Here is a 9,797-nt window from a genome sequence, read left to right as displayed (position 1 = left end):
CTTTTAGCATATAAACTCAAATAGTTACACCCTTAGAACAATTTCCACTTAATAAACGAAAGTTTTAAAGTACCTAAAAGCATTAATGTTCTCTGTAAAACTACAGTTAAAACATTAATTTGCTACAAGCATATAAAAACATCAAGTGCTTTCTTGGAGTTTCAGCTTACCTCTCTAAAACGTGATCTTGCTTGCATAATAAAGTTCTTTGCCAATAATCAATCTGGACTTTTTTTTTTTTCTAAAGAAGTTTATTTTCCAGGTACCTCATAAGCTCCAGAAAACTATTTTCTTATCTCCCCAGCTACTAATCTGTTTACTTGCTATGTTATTAGAACTGGCTACATAATTTGTGGGGCCCAATGAAAATGAAAATGTTGGACCTCTTGTTAAAAAACAAACTGAGACTTTCAAGAGAGCGACAGCGCAGCAGTAAGTCCGGTGTGAGGCCCTTCTGAGTACGGACCCTGTGCAACTGCACAGGTCACACGCCTGTGACTTAGGAAGAGGCCAATTTCCACGGCTAATTCACCCAATTTTGCAATTTCTTTTTTTTTTTTTTTTTTCTTTTGTCTTTTTCCGTGTCCGGCAACGGATCACAACCCTCAGTGTTGCCCCCGTACCGGACCGGGGACCGGCAACGGGATCGCAACCCTCGGCGTTGCTCCCGCGCCTCGCTCAACCAGTGAGCGGGAACCGGTCTGCATGTGGGATCCGAACCCTCGGGCGGGAGCGCCGCCGCGCTTCCCAAGCGGTGCACTATCCAGTGCGCCACCGGGCCGGCCCCAATTTTGCAATTTCTTAAAGGGAGATAAGTAATGTGCATAACCCATGACTTTGAAAAGGACTTTGAAAATATTAAGCATGTATATACAGGATTCCTTCATCACTTGTGGATTCTGTGTTTGCAAATTTGCCTACTTGCTAAAATTTATTTGTTACCCCAAAATGAATACTTGTTGCGCTTTCACTGTCATTCAAGGACAGGTGCAGTGTGGCAAAAAATGAGTCTCCTGATGTGACTTGCACGTTCCTGGCTGAGCTCGAACGAAGCTACTTTTTGCCTTTTTCCAGCTCTCATGCTGTAAACGTATCCTTTCTGCAGTCTCTTTAGTATCACATTTTTGTGGGTTTTGTTAATTTCGCTATTTAAAATGGCCCTCAAGTATAGTTCTGAAGTGCCATCAAGTGTTCCTCGGTACACGATGTGCATGTGGAGCAAATACATGTGTTAGACAAGCTTTGTTTAGGCATGAGCTATAGCGCTGTTAGCTGTGAGTTCGTGTGTTCAAATAATCAATTATTAATGAATCAACATATACTACATAAGATGTCTTCAAACAGAAACATACATAGAATAAGGTTATGTATTGATTGGTTGACAAAAATGTAGTGGGCAGACGTTTGCGGGAACCTACTTTTCTTAGGAGCAACAGCTCAGTATTTGCTAATTCAGGGTTTGTGGTGACTACAGAACATAACTACCACAATAACAAGCATTGACTGTATATACACAGAAAATATATTACTGTTTCTATTGATATATTACTATAATTTACCTTTAACACACAGCAACTCAAAGCCTATTCCAAGTCCACTGGTGTGGATCAGCCACTGGGAAGCTACCGTGGTGATGGAAGGTTCTGATCTGTGCCATTCCACTCTATTCTATCCCTGGAGCCCAGGCTAAGGTTCTGTGAGATGTTTTCAAGTCAGAGCCTATTTATTTACCAGCCATGTGTCCTTGGATAAATTACTCGACTCCTCTTCATATCAGTTCCTTCATCTGTAAAATGGGAATAAAGACACATATTTCATTAAGTTGTGTGTGTATGTGTATGGTCGGTGACAGGAAGGAAGTTGGAATTAAGTGAGATATGCATGTAAAGCTGTTTGCATTGCACCTGCCATCAATTTATTACATATACTGATATTTCTTGAGTACCTATACTGTGCCTGGTACTCTCATGGCTACTGGGGACAAATGGGTATTAGCCCCCATGGAGAAGGGTTCGAATCTAAGGGTTCATTGTAAGTACTTAGTAAATGGTAGCTATTTTTGTTGATTTTATTAAAACTTCACATTCTAAATGGGGAATTATTTTATTCGTATATCTATTTTCTCAGAAGGGGCGATCTACTTTTTAAAAAATCTTCAGAAATATTTCAGACATACAGAAGTCATTATTTATCTCTTTACATGATCTAGTGATAGAAGAAAGAAGATTGGTATTGAAGATAGCAGTTCACAATGCCAGAGAAATCAATTCCCTCAAGTGAAGGGACAGCAAAAGCACCCTAACCACCCAACTCTGAAGACACTGGGTTGCAGTAGCTATGGAGATCAATGCAGGGCAGCTGCAAAGGATAGGATATGGTTTCATTGTTGTTGTGGTTTTTTTTTTTCAACAAAGCTTCCTAGAAAATGCAAAAGGCTTACCAAAAGACCTAATCAGTTGGGCATAACCCTAGAACCTGAGGGCCTGGGGCTACATACAAATTCCCCCTTCATAGAGTGCAACGTGAAGGAAGATTTCTACACCTGTGAACTTCAACATCCTTAGCTGTAAAACGGGGCTAATATTAGTATAGAGCTGTTATAAGGATTAAATAAGATAGTAGCTGAAAAGACGTTACGCGTTATAAGTTTTTCTAAAATGTATACTATTAGATTAGATTATTCAGAAAGTTATGTGTGTTGTGCCCAAGAGTAAAACTATATCATTTTACAAGGCGATAATTTGTTGCATAAGAACTCCAATTTGTATAATTCTTAAGCAAACAATTTTCCCTTGCTCAGAGATTATTCTCTCAGCAGGGATTCCAGGCTGCATTCTAAGGCTACTCCTATCTCCATTTTCTGGACTTGCTCTGGTTTGCTACCACTTCTAACCTTACCCAGGTCTTACTTCATTCCCTCTCTAAGGTTATAAGATACAAAATGAGGCATGTACTATTGTGGCCAACTACGTAAAGTTGAATTTAAACTGTTTGGTTATATTTCGGGGGAGAGAGGGCATGATCTAACTTGTGATATAAATTTTAAAATTTGCAATAATGGAGCTGGCCATTTTCTTAATATTAGTCACTGTCCTCAAAAGCGTTTACTGAGTTAAGTGCAAGTGGTTCTGTATGGCATGAACTGCTAAGTAAAAAGCTATTCTAGGTACTGAGGGTGTTATAAAATAAGATATAAGATCCAGTCCCTGGCTTCAAGAAGCTCAGATCTAGATAAGGAATAGAATATGTAAAGGAAGAGTTAAGAAACATTGCCAGGAAGAGTTCAGCAAGTAGCCTTGATAGTGCTATCAGGGTCAGAAGAGGCAGAGGTCTCTTGGACTCCAAGCATGGAGATAGGCCTAGGAAGGAGGTAGGAATTGAGCTGGCCTGGACCGTAAAGGATTGGTAAAATTTGGATAAACTGAGAGAGAGTGGTAGAGCATTTCCTAGCAGATTTTAAGGAAAACTGTGTGAAAAACATGCACATGGCATCCTGTAGGCATGGAGTGGACCAGTGTGGTACAATTTCATCTCTGTCTGCCAAGCCTCTTCAGCTGTAGGTATTATAGTCTCCAGTCTGCTCCCTGAGCCACATCCAGCTCCTCCACCTACCCTGACCAAAGAGGTGGTGCATTAGCAGCCTCACACTCCTAAACCTGGAGATCAGGAATTAGTCTTGCTATGGTAGCAAATAAATATCTACTACCGTACTAATAATATTCATTCATTCATTGAATATTTATTGAGCACTATTTCCAGATATAATGCTTAGGGGCAGGAGATTCAAAGACGACTTATTTGCTGCCCCCAGGAAGTTTATAGTTTTGCAGGGGAAACAAATGCACAATGTTAATGATAAAGATAGTATTGTAAATACAATGATGGGATACAGTACAGAAGAGGTACACACACAGTTAATTTGCATATGTTTCCTTGTGAGCTGCCTCAAATCATTTTAAACAACTCAGAGTGTATAAACATACCTACTCTCTTGTAATTGTTACACTAGTAGTTCACTAAAATTCTTGTTGGAATAATGTAGGACACAATAAATCACAAATAAATATATATTATGTATTATATTGCCTACTAATAGGTTATCTTTGTCTTGTCTCTTTTCTACCTCAAATTCATCTTGCACACCAAAATAGTATTTTGATCATTCTACCTCTCCAGTCAAGAACTTTCAATGGTTCCTTAATGTTTAGATAACAAAGATGAGGTTCCTTAATTTGAAATTCAAGGCCTCACACAATCTGGCCCCGGACTTCCTTCTTTCCTTTGTAGCCATACCAGTTTCCCCCAAATGTCATTCCGATTCCTACCTTATGTGCCTTTTCTCACCATCTGGAGTGTCTTCCTCTTCTCCAACAATGTGAACCTATTTTCAAATATTTTTTTTTTGTCCTTTTTGAGACCGGCCCCACCACGCTCAGCCAGTGAGCGCACCGGTCATCCCTATATAGGATCCGAACCCGTGGCGGGAGCACTGCTGCGCTCCCAGCACCACACTCTCCCGAGTGCACCACGGGCTCGGCCCAATGTGAACCTATTTTGTTTCCCACTACTCCTCCCAAACTTTATTGGCTGGTCTAGCTCAAGGTAAAATAATGCAGTATGTGATGTTTATTACTGACTCTACTTTGTTACAACTGAGTCCCCAGCCCCGCCACCATCACCACACCCCCTCCCTCCCAAAGCTGCAGGGACCTTATAGCCCTTGGTCCCTCATCTTCACCATGGAAAGGAGGTGTGCAAGTGCATGCGGTGTGTACGTACATGTGCACATGCACAAGTTGACCATTGCTTATCAACTCAGACTTGCTCCACTTCACCCTCTACGTTCATTTCAGACCTGTGCTCTCACTTAATTGCTTTCTGGGCTTCATACCTGTTCTCTCCTTCTTTGCCTAGACCTCTTTGGATTAGGAGCATGACTTCTTGTGGTCTGGCTCCATCTGGCACTTGCTCTAAAGACAGTTTTCAGGAGCTATTAGTTTGCTCCACTCTAAGCATATACAACCCTTAAGATTCCTCTGGAGTAGATGCTCTGGACTGGCCAGGGATGGAGGAAGACTGGAGGTCTCTTTTTGTTGGCCCAATCCCTTCATCATGGTTTCAGTAAATGATTTCCAAAGTAGTGAATCAATAGGAAACACATAAAGAGGTTGCACAGTCTCTTTAGTGTAAATCTGGCAATGAGGGTATCAGTTGCTATAGGTAGGAGGTGTGAGCAGAGGCAGATTTAACAAAAAGTTAATATGGCTTAAGCTTGGGGGTCTCTTTGAAGGTCTTGTGTATCTTTTTGTATTTTAATTTTGAGATCAGTTTCTTAAAGAAACCCCCTCCCCTCAAGGTGATTAAGCCTCAGGCTCTAAAAACCTGTATCAACCCCTAGGGTGGGAAGGTGAGGATAGAGTGTACGTTTCAATCAATTCAAATTAAGCAATTACAAATTATATTTAAAAATTGTAAGAGAAGGTGTGGGTTTTTTAATTGCTAGTACTTCAGAACGGGCTTTTTGTGCTAACTTGTGATTTGGGAGGAATTAACTTGGAAATATGATCCTCAGGTCCCAGGTCCTTGTGTAGGACCTCTGGTCATAAACTCAACCAAACTGAGATAGTAAATCTCTTCTCTTGGTTTGATAAATGACTTTAGAAGAAAATGAAGAAAATCAAACTTACAATACTACAATACTTATAGTAATGGTTTTGTAATCATCATAATAATTAGTGCGTTTTGTTATTCAAGATGTTTGAGCATTTAAGAGACCCTGGTATATTAGAGAATCTGACCTAATAAACTTGTGACTTTGTATTTAATTTCACTTGTGGTATTTTTATTTGACAGGTCTGAAAGAGTTTGCTTATGAACATTATTTCACTGTTTAAGAAAATCTGTTTTAATCTAAAAGTTCTGACTTACTAAGTTTCTCAGTAGTGTTTTAAGTGTCTTGGATGGTTTGTTTCAGATTTTTAGCAGTGGTGTACTGGTAAATGTAGCAGTAGCCAATTTCCATTATATAAATACTCCCATTATGGCTGATTTAAGGTTACCAAACAGTGGTGTCACTGAAGCTGAAGTTGGGAAAAGATGCGTTCAATCAGCTTTCCCAAGCTCTGCCAAGCCTGTGCAAGCTGGCTTTAGCACACCACTGCCTGCAAGTCTGCCTTTTTATAAATTAGATGTCATATTTCAGAATGACTAGGGGAATACAAATATATGTATTTAAGTTTAAATAGTATTAAAATGTTTAGAGGAATTTGAAATTCGTGAGATCTGCAATTTAATCAGATTTTAAATAAAAAGTTTTATAAGTTTTTTAAATCAAAGATTTGTAAATAAAATACCAAAATTTGTGTATAAAGTTTATAAGCTTTCTAAAATAAAGGATTTGAAATTAATAACTTTAATTTAAATAGTAATTTAAACTAAGTAACCATGTTTTCTTTTTTATTCTCTTGTGCACAAAAGCCTCCCACAGCAAGCAGCCAGGGGTAAATGTGTGAACTGAAACCTCAGGTTATCTTGCTTCCTTTTTATAAAATTTGTCATTCTGAATATCACCATCTTTAAGGCCAACATGTCAACCAACTAATCTGATAAATTAATTCAGGCCAAAAGGATTAGTAACAAGATATAGTGTGGACAATTTAGTTGTCATTTGACATTGGTTATACTTTAATCACTCAGTAGGCAAATTTTAAGCCAGACAGGAAAGTCAGGATCTGCCTTAGCAAATTCTTGGAGATGTTTTAGGGCAGGAGGTTTTGTCCACTACAGAATTAAATCCCTAGCATATTTACACAATAATGTACACATAGCTTCCACCATCTTTCTGTGTCACCAAAATGGAATGCATGAATGCCAAAAAGAGACCCAAATGCCAGGTTCTAACTGCGATGGTGAAGCATGGTTATGTTGGCAAATTCAAAGTTCCTGATGATCGCAGAGCAGGGTAAATTGTTGTGAACTCATAGGCAAGTTAAACAAGTATGGAGTGATCAGCCCTAGATTTGATATCTATAAAAAGGGCAGAATAATCTGCTCCCATCCTGTCAGTTTGGTTTCATTGTACTGAAGACTTCAATTGGCATCATGGACCAAGAGAAAACAACACAAAAACAAACAGGAGGGAAAATTCTGGGGCTCTTTTTCTAGGGGTGTAATAAATACATACAAATAAAATCTCTCAATGGGGATTAGAAAAGTACGCATGGAAGGATTATTATTTCCAGCCTTCTTCTCCACCCCTCTATATCCAACTTGATCTTTCCACTGAGTAGAACAGTATAGCCTCTGCTGCTCAGGTGGACAGAGTATAGTGATAATGAGACTGCCAAGATCTGCCCACCTCGCCATGAAACATCATGGGTTGTACACCTGACAGCATTGTTCTGGTTTGCATTTTATCCTCTGCAGTCCTTAGACTATAGGAAACCTTTGCTCAGGGACAGCCACATCACTCCTAATAGTGTCTTGGACCTTGGCTCCTGGATGCTGTTCAGATCTCATCTTCCTGAACTGTTCCTTTTCAAATTTCTCCAACGTGGCATTCCACACCCATAATGTAGCTCAATGTCATGCTGACGCCTGGTCAAGTGATGCTCCCAGTAATGTCCTTTTTGACAGATTAACATTCCTGTTAAGTTACACATCCAAACATATGACATAAAGTATGACTCATGCCTAAACTGGTTAATAAGTATCTACCACTGAAGCCTCAAGAGAGAAGACAAGGTTAAGGAATTAAAATGATTCCTTCAAAGGGATACCGCTGAGTTTTCACTTTTTCCATACTCCATTCTTTATGGAACTTAGTTGAAATAGGCATATGAATTTTGTCTAATTCTTTCATTAGAAATATCCTACTTTACTTTTCACAAATCATAACAAGTTAAAGTCAGAAGAACTCTTAGATCTCACATAGCTCAATTTTCCATGGAAATTAGGAATCCTATCCACAACATACCTGTTCTGACACAGATGATCATTTCATTGTGTCTAATCGTGACATGGTGGTCCATTCAACTGTTGATCACATCTAGTGATAAGAAAGGTATCTTCTGTTAGACCAGGGGTATCCAGGATATGCCACTACATGCTGCCTTTTAGCTGTGCCCTAAGAACACCCTCCACAGATGGGCTCTACAGTTATAAATTCAGTCTGAAAGAGCTTGGAGTAACTCCAGCACAATCCAAGCAGGCTAAAATAGACAAGATGGGGTCAAATCTAAGATAACACGAGAACAACAAATGACTATGAGAAACATAAAGATACAAGTCAATCATAAGGGGATGGTAATATTTACTGAGTATCAGTATAGATCAGAGGTCAGGCACCATTTAAGTGCTTTGTATTTACTAGTAATTTGTTTCTTACAATAATCTCATGAAGAATATTGTCCTAATTTTGCAGCTGCACACACACACACACACACACACACACACACACACACACACAGTAAGTAGCCCAAGACACACAGCTAGTGAGTGAAAGAGCTAGGATTTGAAACCAGGGCAATTGGCTCCAGAGCCTGAACCCTGAACCACTACACTAGATCACCTTACTAGCTGTAACTGAGAATGCCTACCACTACCACGTACCAGGCATTGTTCAATCATTTAATCCTCATAATAATCCTAAGAAGCAGGATTCTGCTACCCTGTTATAGAACAGCTAAGTAACTTGCCCAAGGTCACAAGGCTAGTGAGTACTGAAATTGGGATTCAAACCCAGGTAGCCTGTCTCTACATCTGAGGCCCTTCCTCACTACTGTTGATCCCTTTGGTGGTATGCTTCATGTAGATGGTGACAGTGTCAGATACAGAGCTCTGTCATGTACAGGGAAGGCACATGATAGGCAGGCAAAAGCAGGATAGGCGCCAGTTAGTAAAAAATGTGGAGGAAAAATAGGAGCTGATTAGTTCCAGGATAACCAGGGAACTTCCAACCTAATCTTCCTGCTCAGGATATGGAGAAGACAAATGATCTCTAAACAGAAGGTGCCTAAACAATCAGAAAGAATGGCTTCCCTGTAGTACATTCAGAAAGCTGTCCCATGCAGAGAGGAAAGTTACCTATCAGACTGGGCAGAAGACAATCATCAACACCTACTGGATTATGCACAATGAGATCTAATGTAATTTGCCAGTTTCTGGTTCCAGGAAGGGTGTGGGAAGTCTGCAGATACCTGAATGTTTACTTTGAACATCTGCACTGGAATTATGACTGGGGCAAGCTAAGAAAGGTCCATTTAAAATCCAATCCACTGGATTCCCTTTCTGATCAGCTTTTCTGTGAGCTTTATAGAAGACTCCATAGTACATGAAAGTATTTTTTAAAATGCCTGTGAACACTGAATAATAAATTATGCTGAACATTAAGCAATACAACATGTTCATTTTCCAGAAATCCACTATATAAACTTCTTAACTAAGGCGGAAGTTCTCTGGATTCCAAATTTGGTTATTTTTGTTGTTGTTCATTCAGAGAACATCAGTCAGTAATCCAAATCTCTATATCGATGTTTTAAAAAATCATGTTTGTAGCGGAAGTTTACAAGACTTTTTTTTATAGAAATGGATTTGTTTAGGGCCGGCCCGGTGGCGCACTGGATAGTGCGCCGTTTGGGAAGCACGGCGGCGCTCCCGTCCGAGGGTTCGGATCCCACGTGTAGACCGGTTCCCGCTCACTGGCTGAGCGAGGTGCGGGCGCAGCACCGAGGGTTGCGATCCTGTTGCCGTCCCGGTCCGGTATGGGTGCGACACTGAGGGTTGCGGACCACTGGCCG

The 9,797-nt window shown here is 40.0% G+C and overlaps 1 long non-coding RNA gene across 1 annotated transcript in view; it reads right to left on the bottom strand.

Annotated features, from left to right (window-relative positions):
* Window positions 1–1,335: 1,335 nt before the first annotated feature.
* Window positions 1,336–9,797, bottom strand: part of LOC103599166 — a 9,870-nt gene continuing 1,408 nt past the window's right edge. The window contains exons 2-3 of the long non-coding RNA XR_551270.1: window positions 7,976–8,047; window positions 1,336–1,786 (exon numbers count right to left, since the gene is read on the bottom strand). This is a non-coding gene — a long non-coding RNA (uncharacterized LOC103599166). The remainder of the gene's footprint in view (window positions 1,787–7,975; window positions 8,048–9,797) is intronic.

Source organism: Galeopterus variegatus, unplaced genomic scaffold (genome assembly GCF_000696425.1).
Source record: "Galeopterus variegatus unplaced genomic scaffold, G_variegatus-3.0.2 Scaffold2876, whole genome shotgun sequence".
NCBI lineage: Eukaryota > Metazoa > Chordata > Mammalia > Dermoptera > Cynocephalidae > Galeopterus > Galeopterus variegatus.
The sequence above is the reverse complement of the archived record's forward strand: the minus strand, read 5'-3'. Positions and strand labels throughout refer to the sequence as shown.